Genomic DNA, 17567 nt, shown 5'->3' on the forward strand with positions numbered 1-17567 from the left:
CATTCTACTCATGTAAAAACACCAGGCAGGCCCCACAAGTAACTCAGAGATGCATTTTAAATAAAAGGACATATTCTACTCATGTAAAAACATTCCTGGACCATCCATGGGCCAGATTTAGAAGGCGATTGGGCTGGATCCGACCCCCTGGGCCTTAGTTTGCCTACCCATGCTCTAAGGGGACATACTCTATGGGCTCCAGAGAGGGTCTCCTCCCGAGTTGGAGGCACAGCGGAGCTTTGATGAGGCTCTTCAACCACCCAGCTAACAGCTGATGCACAGGGAAGCTGTACCTCAGCTGAGCAAACCCCCAGCTGTTCTAGTTCACACAAGGTGGGGGGGGGGCTTTAAGCTGCTCAGCTCAGGCAAGGAAGGTTCCGCTTGCCTCAGCTGAGCAGCCTCAACTACCCTCTGGCTGGCAAGGAGACCTGCCCCCCCCCAGCCCAAATACATCCTCTTTGGACTCTGGGGTGAGTCTTCTGAGGGAGGTGCATTCCAGCACCATTTTGTCTTGAAAAACAGCACTGCTCCTGCTCTTGTTCTCCTGCAACTGGTATTCAGAGGCAAACTGTGGCGATCACACAGGGCCCCCGGACATTTGACTGTCTATTAACCCTGTGCCACCACTGCGGTTAGCTTTCTTCGCTGCCACCACCCCGCTGCTCACGGGGACACACGGAGTCCAGACAGTTGTTAACATAGACAAATAATCAACTTTATTTTTAAATGCAGGAACAAGCGTATGGTTACAGTTTATTTTTCTCTTGTCAGTTTCCTAATCTTAGTTCCTAACAACTCCAAACTGATTATTCCAACTATCTATCTGACTCAACCTAACAATTCCTCTCACTTTCTCACAATACAACTCTACCAACCCACACCTAAGCCTCCCTCTTCCTTCTCCAACACCCAAGCCTCAACTCCCAACTGACAACCCTCAACTCCCAACTCCCAAACCTCAACTGACTTTCAAAACCTCCCACTCTATCTTTTACTCCCCTCTTGCATTCTCACTGGCCAATCACATCACACCCATTTTAACCCTTCCCTTGACGCATCCTAGGAGGCAAACACCACACAAACCATCTTTCATACTGGAGGTAATATAGACTATAGTTATCATGACTAGTAGCCATTGGTAGCCTTCTTTCTCCTCGATTAATTTGACTGATGTTCCACTTTTCAAGTGCTACACAATGTTTGCTCTTCACTTGTAAGGAATCATTCTTTTAGTGTGGCAGCCCCTGTCCTTTGGAAGTCCCTGCTTATTGACATTAGGCAAGCACCTAATTGTTACTTTCAGGCACCTGCAGAAAAGATCTCTGTATCCAGACACATGATTCGGTTATGCCTGTTCTTAAATTTGCCTTGGATGCTTTATTGCGTTTTTCTTGCTTTCAGAAGTTTTTAACAGTTTTCAAATGTTTTAAATTTGTTTTTATATTGTTTTTTAATTTCTCTCTGTGTGTTTGCTGCCCTGGGCTCATTTGAGAGGAAGGACAGGATATAAATGTCATAAATAAATAAATTGTCCCTTTTTAAAGCAGTCCAAGTTGGTGACCCGCACTGCATCTTGTGGTAGTAAATCCTATGTTTAACTGGGTGAAGAAGTACTTCCTTTTGTCTGTCTTGAATCTCACAGGTTCTCGGATTTTCAGAGAGGGACAAAAAATACATCCCTGCTCACTTTATCCACACTATGCATAATTATATACACCTCTGTCATGTCCCCACCCATTATCATCATTTCATCATCATTTTTTATTTGTATGCCGCCTTTCCACAGTTAAAAAAACAATGCTCAAGGCAGCTTACAGCATAACAAGATTTGCATAATTACAAAAGCCATAAACAGTAAATAAAGGTAAAGGTACCCCTGCCCGTATGGGCCAGTCGTGTCCGACTCTGGGGTTGTGCGCCCATCTCACTTAAGAGGCCGGGGGCCAGCGCTGTCCGAAGACACTTCCGGGTCATGTGGCCAGTGTGACAAGCTGCATCTGGCGAGCCAGTGCAGCACACGGAAACGCCGTTTACCTTCCCGCTAGTAAGCGGTCCCTATTTATCTACTTGCACCCAGGGGTGCTTTCGAACTGCTAGGTTGGCAGGTGCTGGGACCTAACGATGGGAGCGCACCCCGCCGTGGGAATTCGAACCGCCAACCTGACGATCGGCAAGTCCTAGGCGCTGAGGTTTTACCCACAGCGCCACCCGCGTCCCTACAAACAGTAAATAAACCACATCAAAAAATACACAACCAAATGGGAAACAATTTCCACATAAATCAAAATCTAAAACTAAGAATACAGCATTAATATCACAGTTTAAAATGACATAGGTAAAAAAATAACAGCAATTTAAACAAAAAACAAAAACAAAACAAAATGGAGCCTTCTCTGCCCAGCGGCGGCAGCGGCAGTAATCCCCTATAGAGCCCATCAGGCCCCGCCCTGGGCCAGGTGGTGAGTTGCAGGACTGGGGCCCTCAGGTACTGAGCAGGGGAGTCCTCCTGGGTGGTAGCCACAGCAGCAGTTCCTATAAGGCATGTAAGCCCTGCGCCAGGTAGTGAGTTGCCTTTCTTGCTCTGTTAAGCAAAAGCCCTAAACGTTGTAACTTTTCCTCATGGAGGAGTTGCTTTAGCCTTATTATCTTTCTTTTAAGTGCTGAACCTTTTATTTGTGAAGCAATTCTATCCAATTGCCAGGTTAAGGGACCAAATTAGCCATGTTGTTTTTTTGTTCTACCACAAAAATCTTCCATTGCTCCGGCTAATGAATACAAAGGGACTGAGACAACTGATAGTCACTAGACATGTCGTTTTACATTTTCTAAACTACATTTACTCAATATGGAATGCAGGGACATAACTGGCTGTGTGGTACCAGACTGACTCAAGGTGTTGGTTTGTGAAGCCTAAAGAGCTCAGGGTCCCAGTAGTTGCAGGATGCTTCCTCCAATACCAGCCAACCCAATCAGGTGGGAGGATATTCTGCTTGTGGACTCCACTAGGACTTATGGTTCAAATTGTGTGACAGGGTCTTCTTTATCCTGGCCCCCTGACATCGGAACACCTCCCCCCAGGAGTTGCATTTGCTTTAACTCCTCATTTTTTACATTCAAACACCATCTGAAGATTTCCTTGTTTACTATGGCTTTTTAGAAAATGAAATGCTGCTGGGTTAATAACCAATGGCTGCAACTGAATTCTGTGCTTTAATGGCTTCATTCTTTTCTATTTTATCTATTTGATGCATTTGGTTGTTTTTAATCTTTTATTGTACATCACCCTGGGCTCCTTCTGGAGGGATGAATTTATCCAGGTAACAACTAAATGGATAAATAACTTTATTAAGCTCTGGATATTTAGATTCTTACTTCTTTGCTTTGATTTACCTCACTCCACCCCCAGACACCCTTAGACCTCCTCTTGCCACAGCATTTCTGGTTATGAGCCTAATTGCACTACCATGCTCCAAAGGCTAAAGGCAGATTCCACAGTAGAAAGCTCATTCCCTATAACCAGAGTTTCTTGGCAATGGTAATTTCTTGCCTATAGTTGCCACCGAATATTGCCCAGAGGGAAACTTGCTGTGAGTTTGAATCATCCTGCTCAGGCAGAACATCTGGAAGAATCCGGAGGTAAATTCTTCCTGTGGGGTGGGACTGGCACACATGTACATGTATGCTCCCAACTCTCTCCTATTTCCCAGGGATAACCCCCACTTTCTGGCACCTGTTTCTGCTAAGACAATGTCCCAGTTTGGCATTTTGTGGCCATGCTGGGATACCATTTCAAAAATATTGTTAATGTGCATACATTATGTGTTTGAGTTGTTCAGATTTCATCCCCCTCCCCTGGAAGACATGAGAAGTTAAATCCCTGAGAGGAGGGTGGGCAGATGACTCTTAAAACATGCATGGAAGTGTTGGCATGGTTGGCATGGTGCAAACAGACTAGTGAGGCCAATATGCCGCTCCTGCTGCTGTGTTTACACCACACCAGCCTCCCCTCTGCCTCCCCTTTCTACCCACTAAGCAACAGGGACCCACCTGCCAAGAAGCTAGCATAACAGCTTTGCCCCACCTGGTGAGGCACTTCCTTTCCTAGTCCTCCCTGGAGATGCTTCAGATTTAACCTGAGGTAGTCTCCATGGAAGGCACATGCTCTGCCACTGAGCCATGGCCCTTCCCTTCCATGCAGCTCCAGACTGTAATTTTATTCCTGAGATTAGTATGAATGGGAAAGTCACTGAATGTTTTCCAAGGGTTTTTCACTAATGCAGACTCCATGGTGTCTTGAGTTGCCTGTGAGAAAGAGGCTGGTATTTATATTCTGAGTAATAGCCGCTTTGGGCCTGTGGCTATGGGAGTGGATTATTATGGGTATAATTAATCATTGAGCCCTGTAAATTTGCCTAATAGAACACCTTTTGAGGTATCTCTCTTAAATCTGTCTCCATCCAACTGGCTGGCAAAATGAAGGCTGTGGCCACTTCATACTTTTGCAAGTTGCATATATTAAACAAAAGAGGCATTGCATATATACTGTAGTTGTACTTATATAACTTCATCCAAAACTTCCTGTAAGCTTCAGTTACCAAGGCACAGCATAGTTCAGGTGCTGTGGAACAACCTCCCAGGTACTTCCTGAACAACCTGGCTCCCCTAGAATGTAGCCCAGTTCCCCATAATATTCTTACTGATATCATTTAGTTAACATCTTAAAATGCTTTAACCTCTGAAAAACCAGTGAGAAATGAAATTATCCCAATTCTATAAATCAAAGGTTGAAAAAGGAAATAATGTTTTTTGCTTAAGAATGAAATTTTGGTATGTTTCCCTAGGCTCAAAGCAGTTTGCTTCTTGCTTTTGTAAAAGAGATAATGTTGCTGCATCTCTTTGTTTCATTTTCTCTTTCGTATAGATTTTTATTGAGTTTTGATAAATCCTACACATGAGATCAATTACACAATAATTCACACAACTAGGTTTTAAAAAATCATTTCATAATGGGGGGGGGGGGGCAGGCACAAGCACAAACAAAGACCAAAACTAGGCAAGTATAAAAAAAATGCATACAATAATCTTCAGGGTATGTATAGCCAAAAACAATTGATCCAATTGCTTAGAAAACAATAACCCTTAAAGCTTTGGTTTTTGGACATTCCCACCATAGATGTAAATATGTCCCTATTGCCTAGCAACCCTGCCTACATTCGGCAAGGAATCAGGGTTCAAGTATTACAGCCTACACAGTGTGAGGTACTACTTATGTAGTAACTTTAACATAAGCTCCCTGTTGATTGCTGAAACAGAGCAAAATGGTGGGTACTAGTCTTTGTTGGGTTAATTGCTCAGAAATTGATTGATGTTCATCTTAGAGGTCGACAGATGTTTCATCAAGAATAATAATGGCTTCCTGATTTGGGGGGAATCTCTCCAGCCCTTGCAACACAGTGCCCAACCGAGGTGGGGGCAGCCAGGAGATAGCATCATGCAGCTTGAACTGGGAGGCACAGAAGCCCCTTTCACATGTTCAATTGAACAGAGGCAAGAGGAGGATCATGCCCACAGGCCCTGCTTCCACTCACACAAACTTATGTGAAAGTGATGATGCAAAAGAGTCCACATGCATACAGATTGCATGTATGTGTGATCATGGGCCCTGTATACACCCTGTACACATCAGCATAGTACATTTAAGGCACTCTTACACCACTTTAACAGTCATGGCTTCTCCCAGAGAATCCTGGGAACTGTAGTTTGTTAAGGGTTCTCACCTCACAAATGTACAATTCCCAGCGCCCTTAGAAAGCCATAGTTTTCAGGATTCTCCATTGCTGTTAAAGTGGTGTATAAGAGTGTTTCAAATGTATAGTGTGGTTGTGACCAGATTTTCTGGGTGGTTGACAAGGATTTCTGATTTCCAGTTTTTTAACAATAGCAGCAGAACGACCATCCCTCTGTCACCATAAATTTTGATGAAATGAAGAAAACTTGGGATAATTGGGAGTGGATATATGTGTGAGCCTGTGAGCTCCATTGAGTTCTGGTACTCAGAACAAATTCCTGTTCTCAGAATTCTTTAATTATTAATAATTGGAAGCAGGCCAGGTTTGGTGGTTCTCACTTGAAGACAAAGCTGAACCCACTAGCCTGAAGTCTGCCTGCTCCTGATTTGCAAGATAGAAAATTCTCATCTAAAATTCATGCTTCTTTTAAATATATATATATAAAAGTAATGTATGAACCGGGTGAACTAAATCAAAAGAGTGACTGGCATTAAAACCAAGGTTGCATGTTAGATCCTCATATGGGACAGCTGTATATTCCTGCATTGCAGGAGGTTAGATTAGATTATCCTCAGAGTCTGTTCCAACTCTACAGTTCTGTGACTCTAAAAAATGAATCATAATAGCATAGGAAGAGCCCTTCTGGATCAGGTCAAAGGCCTATCTAGTCCAGCATCTGGTTCTCACAATGGCCAACTGGATGCCTACAGGGAGCTTGCAAGCAGGACCTGAGCATAACATAACACAACAGCATAACACAACAGCTGGGGATGGGCAAATCTGACAAGCTTTGATTTCTTTGTTTCTCATTTTCCCAATCTTAAATTCAGTACCCCAAATTTCCACGTCAGTTTGCAATTCTTTTTGAATCTTCGCGAAAATTCACCAGCATTTTAGTACAAATTTCTCCTATTAAATACATCTCTGCATGCAATTGGGCCTATTTAAATGCATTTTTGTATATCATTTTCAGTGATATATGCTTTTCAAACATGCTTTTGCATTTGTGCATACATTACTTTGCTGGAGAACTGCATGGAAAAATTCGGAGAAGTGCGAATTTTGAAGGATGCGTGTGTTTTTGGTTCACAAACTGTTTCAGAAAGTACAAATTAGGTACGCTCACCTTTAAATGCAAACTGAATCCCCACTAGCACTCCCAGCAAGTGGCATTCAGAGGCACATTGCCTCCAATCCTGGTTGGTCCATCCTTCAGATCCCTCTTTCCCCCACTAAAACCAGTTCACTCATCTTTTACACTTAAGAGGCACCCTTCCCTTCAATAAATGTCAAAGAGTTGCTGTCTCTACTTCCTGCTTATGCATTCATTTTCTCAGGCTCCCTCTGCCAGTTGTCGAGTCAATTAATACAGATATGAATAAGAAGCCATAGTAATCTCATTAATATTAATAAATGTTAACATTGTAATATACTTCTTTTTATTACAATATCACCTTCATTAGAATTTTGTTTTGCTTTTCTGCAGTATCCTCAACAACAGTATTGCTCAGTGGGGAGAAGAAAAAGGAGAGGGGTGGAATCAGGGGCAGGGTGGTTTGATGCATGCCTCAGTAACATGGAATTCAACCAGTTAAGTACTTTAAATGGAAGAATGAAAGATTTGGAGATTCTGACTTGTGGCGGGGGAGAAGGCAACATGATCCGAGGCACATTCAGAGAACACATCAAATGCACTTCCCATCAAAGAAAGTTTTTATTAACTTTATAATGGCCTGTGATATGTATCTGCAACTCAGTCATATTGCCTTCATTTGTTTCTCTGTGTGACAAGATGCAGCCTGATCTAGCCTGACAAGCCACAATGAGTGCAATGCCCATATATCATGATGACACGTTTAAAAAAGGAAAGGAAAGGAAGACAAGCAGCCCCCAAACCAAGAACACACGCACAAACACACTGAACTTTTAAGGCCTCCTGTTCATCAGATGGAAAGCAGTTACAGATCTCCTATAAGGATAACCACCAGAGAACACAGTAAAGGCTTTTGAGATGAAATGCAGTATAGCACCAAATGGCTTAAGTTAAAGAGCCCACCTAAGATGTGTAAAGACTCCCAGATAATGAAAGAGAGATGTAACCATGTAGATAGCCACACATAGGAAGATGGCCTTATGCTGAGTGAGGCCATTGGTCCTTCTAGCTCAGTATTGTCTATGCTGACTGGCAGTGGCTCTCCAGGTTACAGATACAGGTCTCCTCCAGCCTTACCTGGAAATACCAAGGAATTGAAACTGGGACCTTCTGCATACAAAGCAGTTGCTCTACCATGTAGCTATGGCCCTTCACCTTGTCACCTAGGGTGAGTATACTGTACATGGTTCCCAGATAAGTGGAGAATGGTGTTTTACAAAATATACCTTTTTTCCATTTTGACCATGCCAACCTCCCTGGTGCTCCCCCCCCTTCCCAGTAAGCAACTGTGACCCACCTGCCAGGAAGACATCATAGCAGCTTCGCCCTACCAAGCAAGTCACTTCTGTAGCTAGTGTAGAATGCAGTGGCTAGATTTTTAGCTGGGACAGGCCTGAACCTATAACATTGGTTCTGGCCTGACTGCACTGCCTACCAATTTGTTTCTAGGCTGAATTTAAAGTTTTGGTTTTGACCTTTAAAGTGTTATACATCTTGGGATGCCTATACAGTGGTACCTCGGGATGTGAACGGAGACCCGTTCCGGAGCCCCATTCACATCCTGAATAGAACGTAAGACACGATGGTGCATCTGTGCGTGCACGGGTCGTGTTTTGCCACTTCCATGCATGTGCGTGACGTCATTTTGAGCCTATACGCATGCGCGAGCAGCGAAACCCGGAAGTAACACGCTCCATTACTTCCAGGTTGCCATGGAGCGAAAACCGAAAGTGCTCAACCTGAAGCACATTCAACCCGAGGTATGACTGTACCTATATGACAGCCTTTTCTCGATATGACCCTTCCCAGGTCCTAAGATCATCTTTTGAGGCCCTTCTCTGAATGTCACCTCCAAGGCATGTCTAGAGGGTGGTGGTGAAACCATAGGCTTTTTCTGTAGTAGCTCCCATCTATGGAATATTATCCCCAAGGAGACCTGCCTGGCATCATCATTCTGGCACCAGGAAAATACATTTTTGTTTTCCTGGGCATTTGGACAGCACCCATGATTTTCTTTTCTTTTTTCTTTGGTAGGGTTTTCAGTACGTTTATTGATTTGTATTGGTATATTTTGTTTGTCTTAAATTGCTTCCAGACTTCTTGTTGTGGGAAGCAATTTGTGAATTTAATACAACCTAACCTAACTTTAGCTCATGCACAAGCCTGGCTCCTGAATACTGTGGAATGGATAGGAGGTGAGCTTTGCAAACAAGTTCCTTAAGTCTTTTAATCTGCTTCCCATCTAAAGCGGCTTCTTTCATGGTCAATTATAGAGTGTTCCAGAGGTGTTTCACTGGGAGAAAGAGTGAGGAAAGGGGATCATTCTTGTACTACAACTCTCTGGCCCTGCTTCTTCCAGCAATTGACTCACAAATGTAATTTTGTTTTATGGCTTCCTGTCTGCACTAATGAAGTATGATTAATCAGGGCCCATAATATGACTCTCCTCCTACACGACCTTTTTCCATACTCCCTGGTAAATATAACGCAGACTATTAATTTGGACTACAATGTTAATTTGCACAATAATGTTTGTATTATTCTAATGTGATGTGTTTATCATAAAAAATATGAGATAAATTAAATCAACACCATAGTCACCAATAAAAGCTGATGCTGCAGTGAAACGAGGAAGACAGTTCCTGGACAAATATAGTTCAGCTCAAAAAGGGGTATACACAAAAAAGCATGCAAATTTGCATACAATTTGCATGTGCTGATTTACGCAGCTCAGTGCAAAGGAATAATTGCTAATGGTTATAATTTCAATAGAAATACTATACATCTTAGAGACTGTAACCATGCCCCTGCTTGTTCTGTTGTTCAGGGGCTAACAGTTGACAGGTAACTTCAAGTTGCCCCTACTTTGCCTTCCTTCCATTCTCTATCTTGAAACTGAACTTGGACTGGACAGTCCTTCAAATAGAGGGTTGGCCTTTGTAATGTAGGACACCTGGCCACCCAAATTGGCAGTGGTCCAGGATCCTGATTTCAAATCACTCAAGACTGCTTTATACATTATCTGGTGCCCATGTAGTTGCTTCCCCTCCATGACTGCTCCCACACCACTCCAGGAATGTATAAGGCTTCCACCCACATGGTTTAGTGGCATATGCATGCATTTATAACATGAAAAATAACCCCCATTTACTGCCACACTATGTAGGCATACAAGTTCAGTTTAACCACATGGGTGGAACCTGGAATAGCTTGGAAGCAATGCCAAAAGGACCAGCAACCATGCCACTCCAGGTGATCTCTAAAGTGGTCCCAAGAAAATATTTTGAGAATATACACATGCTGCCCTTTCAGTACTTGGAGTAATAACTTAGTCCCAGAAGTAGACCAAGCAAGTTGGTTGTCTGCAAAATTCCGGAATGTTGGAGCCCCTGTGGGGGGTGGGGGTGGTAGGTTAATTCCTTGCCAGTCCATTCTCATGCTGCTCCCTCTGTCTTTGGTCCTCAATGTCTGTGTTTGGTCTGTAGCAGATTCAGATTTGGCTCTGGCCAATACTGTCCTTGTCCAGAAGTCTCTTAAGCCAGAACTAGATAAACTTTAAGGTGCCAAGGGCTCCAATGAGTATTTTTTTAAAACACATATTAGAATGTGGAGTCCAAACCCTAACCCCTTATCAGTTCAAGATTAGTAGCTACTGATAGCGTCATCTGCCAAAGCCTCCCTTCTAAAGCCATACAAACTGGTGGGCATCATTAGCTATTGTCAGATCAGATCCCATGGTCCAACTCTGTGCTGTACAAAGAAGTACTTCCTTTTGTCTGTCCTGAATCTTCCAACATTCGGCCTGATGTGCTTGACCTGTATTCTAGTGTTATAACAAAGGGAGAAAAAGGAAGCTGCCTTATATCATTTGTTTATCTAATCCAATACTGTCTCTTCAGCTCTACGTGGATTTAGGCAAAGATCTTACAAAGATCTTACCTCTTACCTGATCTTTGTAAATGGAGATGCAAAGTAGTCGACATGGGTTGCCATACGCCCAGGATTTTCCAGGACACTCAGTGATTTTCCACCCGGGCAATAATCCCGACTGCCTAATCTGGGAAATTCAACCCTAGCTGAATGCTTCCTCATGAGCAGTAACCTGCTTGTGGGCCTACTCATGAGCAAGATAATGGAGGCAGTGGGTGTGGCTAGAAAGCTGCATATAGATGGCAGAAAACGAAGCTTTGTGGCCCCCTCTAGTCAGGGAGAGGGACCCCTTCTGCCTCCTTGAGACCAAAGGAGGCTAAAGGGTTACCTTACCCAGAAGCTGCAGGCTTCATGTTATTCTTGTCTCCTCTATTATCTGGCAAAGCAAGATTCATTCTCCAGACACCATGTTGAAAGGCAGTGTGGTGCAGTGTCGGATTAGGAAACCCAGGTTCAACCCCCTACTCAGCCATGAAATTCCTTGGGTGGGTGAGTTTGGGTCAATTACCATCTCTCAGGTTAACCAACCTTGGAGGGTTGTTGTGAGGATTTTTTTAAAAGGGGGTTGGGGAAGAACTGTAGTCACCACCTTGAGCATTTTAGAGGAAACATTGGAAATAAACATCATTTTTGTTTCTAAAAAATAAAAAAAGCAGCTCGCAATGGTTCCTGCCTCAATAGGTCCCTGATGGGCTGTGAGTTTCCTACTGTGTTAGTCAGAATGAATGAAATGAAAGGCTCTGAAGACTAATACAGCATGTGAGGATTTTTCCTCACTGCAAATGACATTTTCACAATATGCCGATGTGACAGTAATTTTCATCCCTCTCCCATTAAAAAAACAAAGAGACACAAGTCTAATGGAAATGTCACTTTAGGAAGTTTGTTTGTTTTGCAGCAAGTTGCAGAGAGGAGGTTAAATTTAATTCTCTTTGTGGGGTAGCTCTTCTTTGAAAGACAGCATTTGGAAATGAAGAAGGAGAGTGTTTAGCCTGCGTGGGGGAAGGGGATGCCTTAGTGACACTGAATCGCTTCTCTCCATGACAGTAATCTCAAATATATATATATATAATTTGCAAGCAATGCCATTATGGAATTTGGCTTGTGCCAACCTCACAGTTATCTTTTACTTTACTCTGAGAAATAAATTAAACTGAGCAAGCCCCAATTGCAGATACGTTCGTCTCCATCTGTTTTCTTATAAATGAAAAATATTGTAAAATTGCTTTCCTTAAACTATTGCACCGGTGAATCAGGAATTATAAACTCACAGTCAAAGAGAGGATGCCAGAGCATTTTTGGTAAAGTGCCAAAGTTGTTTAAGCTTCCCCCCCCCCCATTTTTAAAAAAAACACTCTGGAAATAACTGCAGTAAACTGATGACTGCTAAGGTTAAACAGTCATCGAGTTAAGTTAAATTCAATTTAGCTTAAATATTTTATTAGAAAGGAAAGCAAGCATAAGTGCAGAAGACCAAAATCTTTATTTCTTAATTAGCTTCTTTGCCTTATTTCCCCATGAATGTTAGGATGGGGTGGGGAACAATAAGGTCATTTTAAATTTTTGGTAAAACATCAACACTGGAGTGTGGTATAAAATGCATTTCACAGTAGGAAGGGAACTTGAGTCTCCATGTCCCTGAGATTAATGTAGAGGCTTAAGAATACAAATCTCTATTGTCTGAGAGTGAAAATATTTAGCAAACGCATGCGTCAAGGGACAGATAGGTTACCTGGTCAGCAATATCCAAGTTGGCTTGTGTTACTACGTATGGGAATATACATGCAATAGCTTTAGCAGGACAAACTACTTGCCAATGAATTAACCTACAAACATAAAATCTCTGCTTAGAAAGAGGGGAATTCTCAAAGACATTGCATTACAAGGTTATACCAATATGATGCAGCAATTAGAGTGATGTGCTAAGACTAAGGAGACCTGGGTTCAAATCCAAACACAACCATGAAGCTTAGTGAGCAACCCTGAGACAATCATTGTCTCTCAGCATAACGTTCTTCAAAGGATTGTCCCTCTCATGTAATGCAGAAAGGAGGGGGAGAGAAAGAGACAGAAGCTGGAAAGCGGTCTTGTGCATGTTTACTCAGAAGCAAATCTAATACAGCCTTGCCTGCACATGGAGAAAGTGTGCCTAGGCTCACTTGAACTAAACAAGGCTTGCATGCATAGGGTCAGGCTGCACAAGCTACAGTGAATTGTTAGTTTAATTAATTCTGAAACACTTCCCATAAAACATCCCAAAGTGATAAACACACACATTTCAAGTCCAGTATAGAGTGGGATAGAAAACTCCGGTTAAAATGAGGATTGTTTGGAAAAGGAAGATCTTTAATAGGCACCAAAAATATAATCAAGACAGTGCCTGCTCATATGTAAGGTGAAGAAGTTCAAAATTGTAGGTGTCCTAATAAGGTGTTTTGGTTCTTAAGCTTCCATTCATGGTGTTGGCTCCTGGGAGAGCAGAGGTCAAGTCCCTTCTAAACCATTAAGTTTTTTGGTGGCCAGTCACTCTCTTTGAGCTTAACCTACCTCATTGGGTTGTTGTGGAGGTAAAATAAGATGGGAAGGGGTGAGAATAGATTACTTCTTTCACAAATCAAATTGCAGCAGAATGGTCCTTCTCAGGGCAGCAAGATAGGTGTTAGCTGGTTGGTGCAAGTGCACCCATGGGTGCTGGTTTGGTATCCCTAGGCTCTTAGGGCTGCCATACATCCAGATTTTCCCAGACATTACTGGGATTTCAAAGGAGTAATTGACGTCTGGGGGGAATTTCCAAAAGGCGGCGCTTTGTCACAGATCTTAGGCAAGTCAATTGGAAAATTGTGGGTCAACAATTTCAGTGGTTTCGTAAAAAATAAAAAAAGTTCTTTGTGGGTGTCCTGTTTTTTACTTTTTGAAATATGGCAATCCTACTCTAGGCAAGCCAATATAGATCATCAGTGCATCCATTGTAGCAGTTTGACCTGGCAGTTGTGCTTTGCAAGTGGTGTTCTGTCACTTTCTGTATGGAGTCTGTCCTATCGTAGATTATTCTCTTTGTTGACCTGCTTTTTTGGTCCACTTTTTGGTTCATTGGCTGGGTATTGTGATTTAAGAATAGCCTCTTTGTTTGTGCTGCAGCAGACTAACATGGCTCCCCCTCTGTAAGATGGAAGCATTAATAAAGTGCATCAACCCTTGGAGATATAAAAGGTAGCCTGGGAAAGGCAGTATTATAGGTACTACTTCCTACATCTCTGTAATAAGGAGGAGATCTAAACTGGCAAATTATATATTTGTTAATTTAGCCTCAGTCAGAATATAATTACCTCCCAGAGATTAGCAGGTCTGAGATCCCTCAGGCTGATCCTGCACAGCCATTGCCTCTAGCCGTTGCCTGCAGCCGCCAAGATACCCAGTTTGGAACAAATTGAAACATTATTTGGAGGCCAAGCCTTCCAGTCTTCCCATGGGATTCCCAGTAAACATTTTGCATCCTCTGTGTCCAACCAGCCAGAAAGGGCTATTTAATTATCTCAAATGACATTCATTAATGAGTGGACCTCACTCTGATCTTGAAGTGATTCCGTGATATTCACAACAGAACTTGTTTTGCTTTTCTCTTTGGTCAGAAGTCTTACAAAAGGGACCAACATTTCAGACAAGAGAGACAGATTCACTAAGGTGTGGACATCTACTTGTTGGTGATTCTGAGTGGTTGGGAAACCATCCAATGGGAATAACAACAACAACAACAATTTATTAGGAATGGACCCCAATAGTGATTGACCCTTCTCATTTTTCTTAATATGACTGAGAAGCCAACAATTTCCATTCCCTATAGATACACCTCCATCACCAGGTCAGAAACTAATTTTCATTCAGTTCAATGGGTTTGTACCCACTGAGTTCTACTCTGAGTTCTACTCAGAGCAGAATTGATGGACATGGCTAACTTAGGTCCTTTCCTTTAAGTTGGCTTCTCTGACTCCCAAGACAGCATCATTTCCATGCATAGGTGTACTGATGTTGAACTGGATTTGGCTAGAGCTATATGCATCATTACCTAAAAATATACTATGGATTGGATCCAGACTGTTAGTTGACTGTAAGTCCCACTGAACTTAGTGGGACAAGTGAATAATTATGAATAATTATGATTTCAGTGGACACTAAGTTCAAGTTATAGATGATTTCACAGAAAAATAATTTTATTCTGTTTAGTCTGTCATGCTGATGAGCTTCAAAATGACAAATTATCCTAGGCCAGGCTTCCTCAACCTCAGCCCTCCAGATGTTTTTGGCCTACAATTCCCATGATCCCTAGCTAGCAGGACCAGTGGTCAGGGATGATGGGAATTGTATTCTCAAAACATCTGAAGGGCCAAGGCTGAGGAAGCCTGTCCTGGGCTAATCTAAAAGTGCCTCCCATTTTCAACAGTTTTAAAGTACTTGCTCCAAACATAGTTGTGTGTTGTTGTGATGCAGTTCTTTTTGTTACCATATTCATTGTCCCTCAACTTCATTTTCCCCAGACTTCCCAAGATGCCTATTGGATGTGGTGGTCCACATGATTTTGCAGGTGATGCCATGATGTGATGGCATCATGGACAGCCATAAATACATTACATGAACTTACCACAGACAATCAGACTAAGGAGAACTGTGGACAAATGAGGATTACAAGAACAAAAGCAACAAAGAAAAATGAAAATGGCAGCAAGAAATAATAACCAAAGGAACAGAAACTCACAAAACAACACAAATGTTTGGTGAGCAATAAACACTCACACACACTTCCAGTGATTTGGATAATTAATCCAGTGTTCTAAACCTGACAGAACTCCTTCTGGATAAACCCATTTTATTTATTAACTATACTTAGGGTTTAATTTTTTTCTTTACACATTTTCATGGACTTATTCTTACACGTTTGTTACCCCTGTTTTGGATAGCCATGGTGAAACATGTAAAAAATTAATCAATGAAAGAAACCTTGAGGGTTGATGAACTGAATTGCTCTTCTGTGACAATTATCACACAGCTTTAAGAGATGAATGTGTTGCACTTGTTTGTCCTGTATTTCATAATGTGCAAAAGGCCTTTTGCAAAACCAAACATTCTTACCCAAGATATAATTTTCAAGTGATTTTGCTTTGTACCTGCTTATTTTATCTTGTGAAAAATCTGAAATACTATTTTCTTTAAAGATTAGTTGAGTGTATGTTTATTCCCCTTAATAACAGGCACCGTGTGACTGTGTTTTCTTTCACCACCTTGTGTCTGAAGCATTGTGGGCTCACACCATAAAATCACAAGCTACAGACCTAAACTAAAAACTCTCCCTATTTGGGGAAGGAGACACCCTGTGTTCAAGGTGATCTCCTTCCCTCTGGCTTTGAAAAAGAATCTCCCAATTTTGCCTTTGTTCTGGTCAGTTTCACCTTCACTTGTGATTTGCGATGCCGTAATATCATCAGTTAAGGAAAACTGGCCCTAGGCTGAGTTGAATGTTTGAGATCAAAGCAAACAGACTGTTTGGTTGCCCCACCTTTGTACCCCATTTCACGTTAATTAGGATAATTTTGCAGTATCTGAACTGCTGCATAACTTGTATCCAGAGTCTTGAAAAGCCTGGTTCCAAGACCTGAGATCCAAGAGTGGCTTCAGGCATTGTGTAATGTGAGAAAACAGGAAGTGCAAGTACTTTATGCTTCCTGCTCTTCATGTTTCTCCACAACCTAGTAAGAGACACTTTCACATCTCTCTGCTCTGTGAGCTGTATGTGTTCCTGTCCTTTCTTAGCAAAATGAGAAGCTACATTGCTGTCAGTGGATGCTGGTCCATTAGGGCATATGGGACACTGCCTAACCAGCCTCAGTCTTGATTCCTCCAAACCACCGGCCTTCTTACAACCAGTCCAGAGGGTGGTCCTGGCTGTCTGCTTCTTCCTCAGACTCAGTTTTGCCACTGCAGAACTCAGTTTTGCATGTATATATTCATAGGTCCATTCCGTCCTATTTTCATGTCAACCTGTTATTGAAGGGAACATTCATATTATTTTTGTAGATATTTTACCCTAAATTATGTGCTTCTATAGACCCCTATAGACCCCGATGTTGGGAAAGATGGAGGGCACAAGGAGAAGGGGACAACAGAGGACGAGGTGGTTGGACAGTGTTCTCGAAGCTACCAGCATGAGTTTGTCCAAGCTGCGGGAGGCAGTGGAAGACAGAAGTGCCTGGCGTGCTCTGGTCCATGGGGTCACGAAGAGTCAGACACGACTAAACGACTAAACAACAACAATATTCCTATTACCCTGAAAATATACATTTTCATACTTACTTTACTCAAAAACTGTATTGTGCCATCTCTGTTGTATTTTGGCGACCTGCTGAAGACATTCCTCCCTCAAGTTGAGCCTTTTAAGTAAAGATCTTTCCCAGTCTGTGCCTATAATGGAATTGGTTTTATATAGTTTCATCACTTGTGTGTGTTTTGCCCTGGACTCCTTTAGGAGGAAGGGTAGGATGATGGTGATGATGATGATGATGATGATGATGATGATGGCAAAATGAATAAAATACTAATGCAGGAGCACAAATCAGGAGAGTTTGCTTAATAATATGGACCGAATGAAATTATTCAGCATCCTTACTTCAGTGTAAGGGAGAAGTATGTCTGCAGTGCTTTCCAAA

General features: G+C 42.2%; 1 long non-coding RNA gene across 1 annotated transcript in view; it reads left to right on the plus strand.

Moving 5' to 3' along the window:
- Positions 1–500: 500 nt before the first annotated feature.
- LOC308482924 overlaps positions 501–17567 on the plus strand; it is a 92537-nt gene continuing 75470 nt past the window's right edge. The window contains exon 1 of the long non-coding RNA XR_013989506.1: positions 501–1100. This is a non-coding gene — a long non-coding RNA (uncharacterized lncRNA). The remainder of the gene's footprint in view (positions 1101–17567) is intronic.

This window comes from Podarcis pityusensis, assembly GCF_964106645.2.
Source record: "Podarcis pityusensis genome assembly, chromosome: 8".
Classification (NCBI taxonomy): Eukaryota; Metazoa; Chordata; class Lepidosauria; order Squamata; family Lacertidae; genus Podarcis; species Podarcis pityusensis.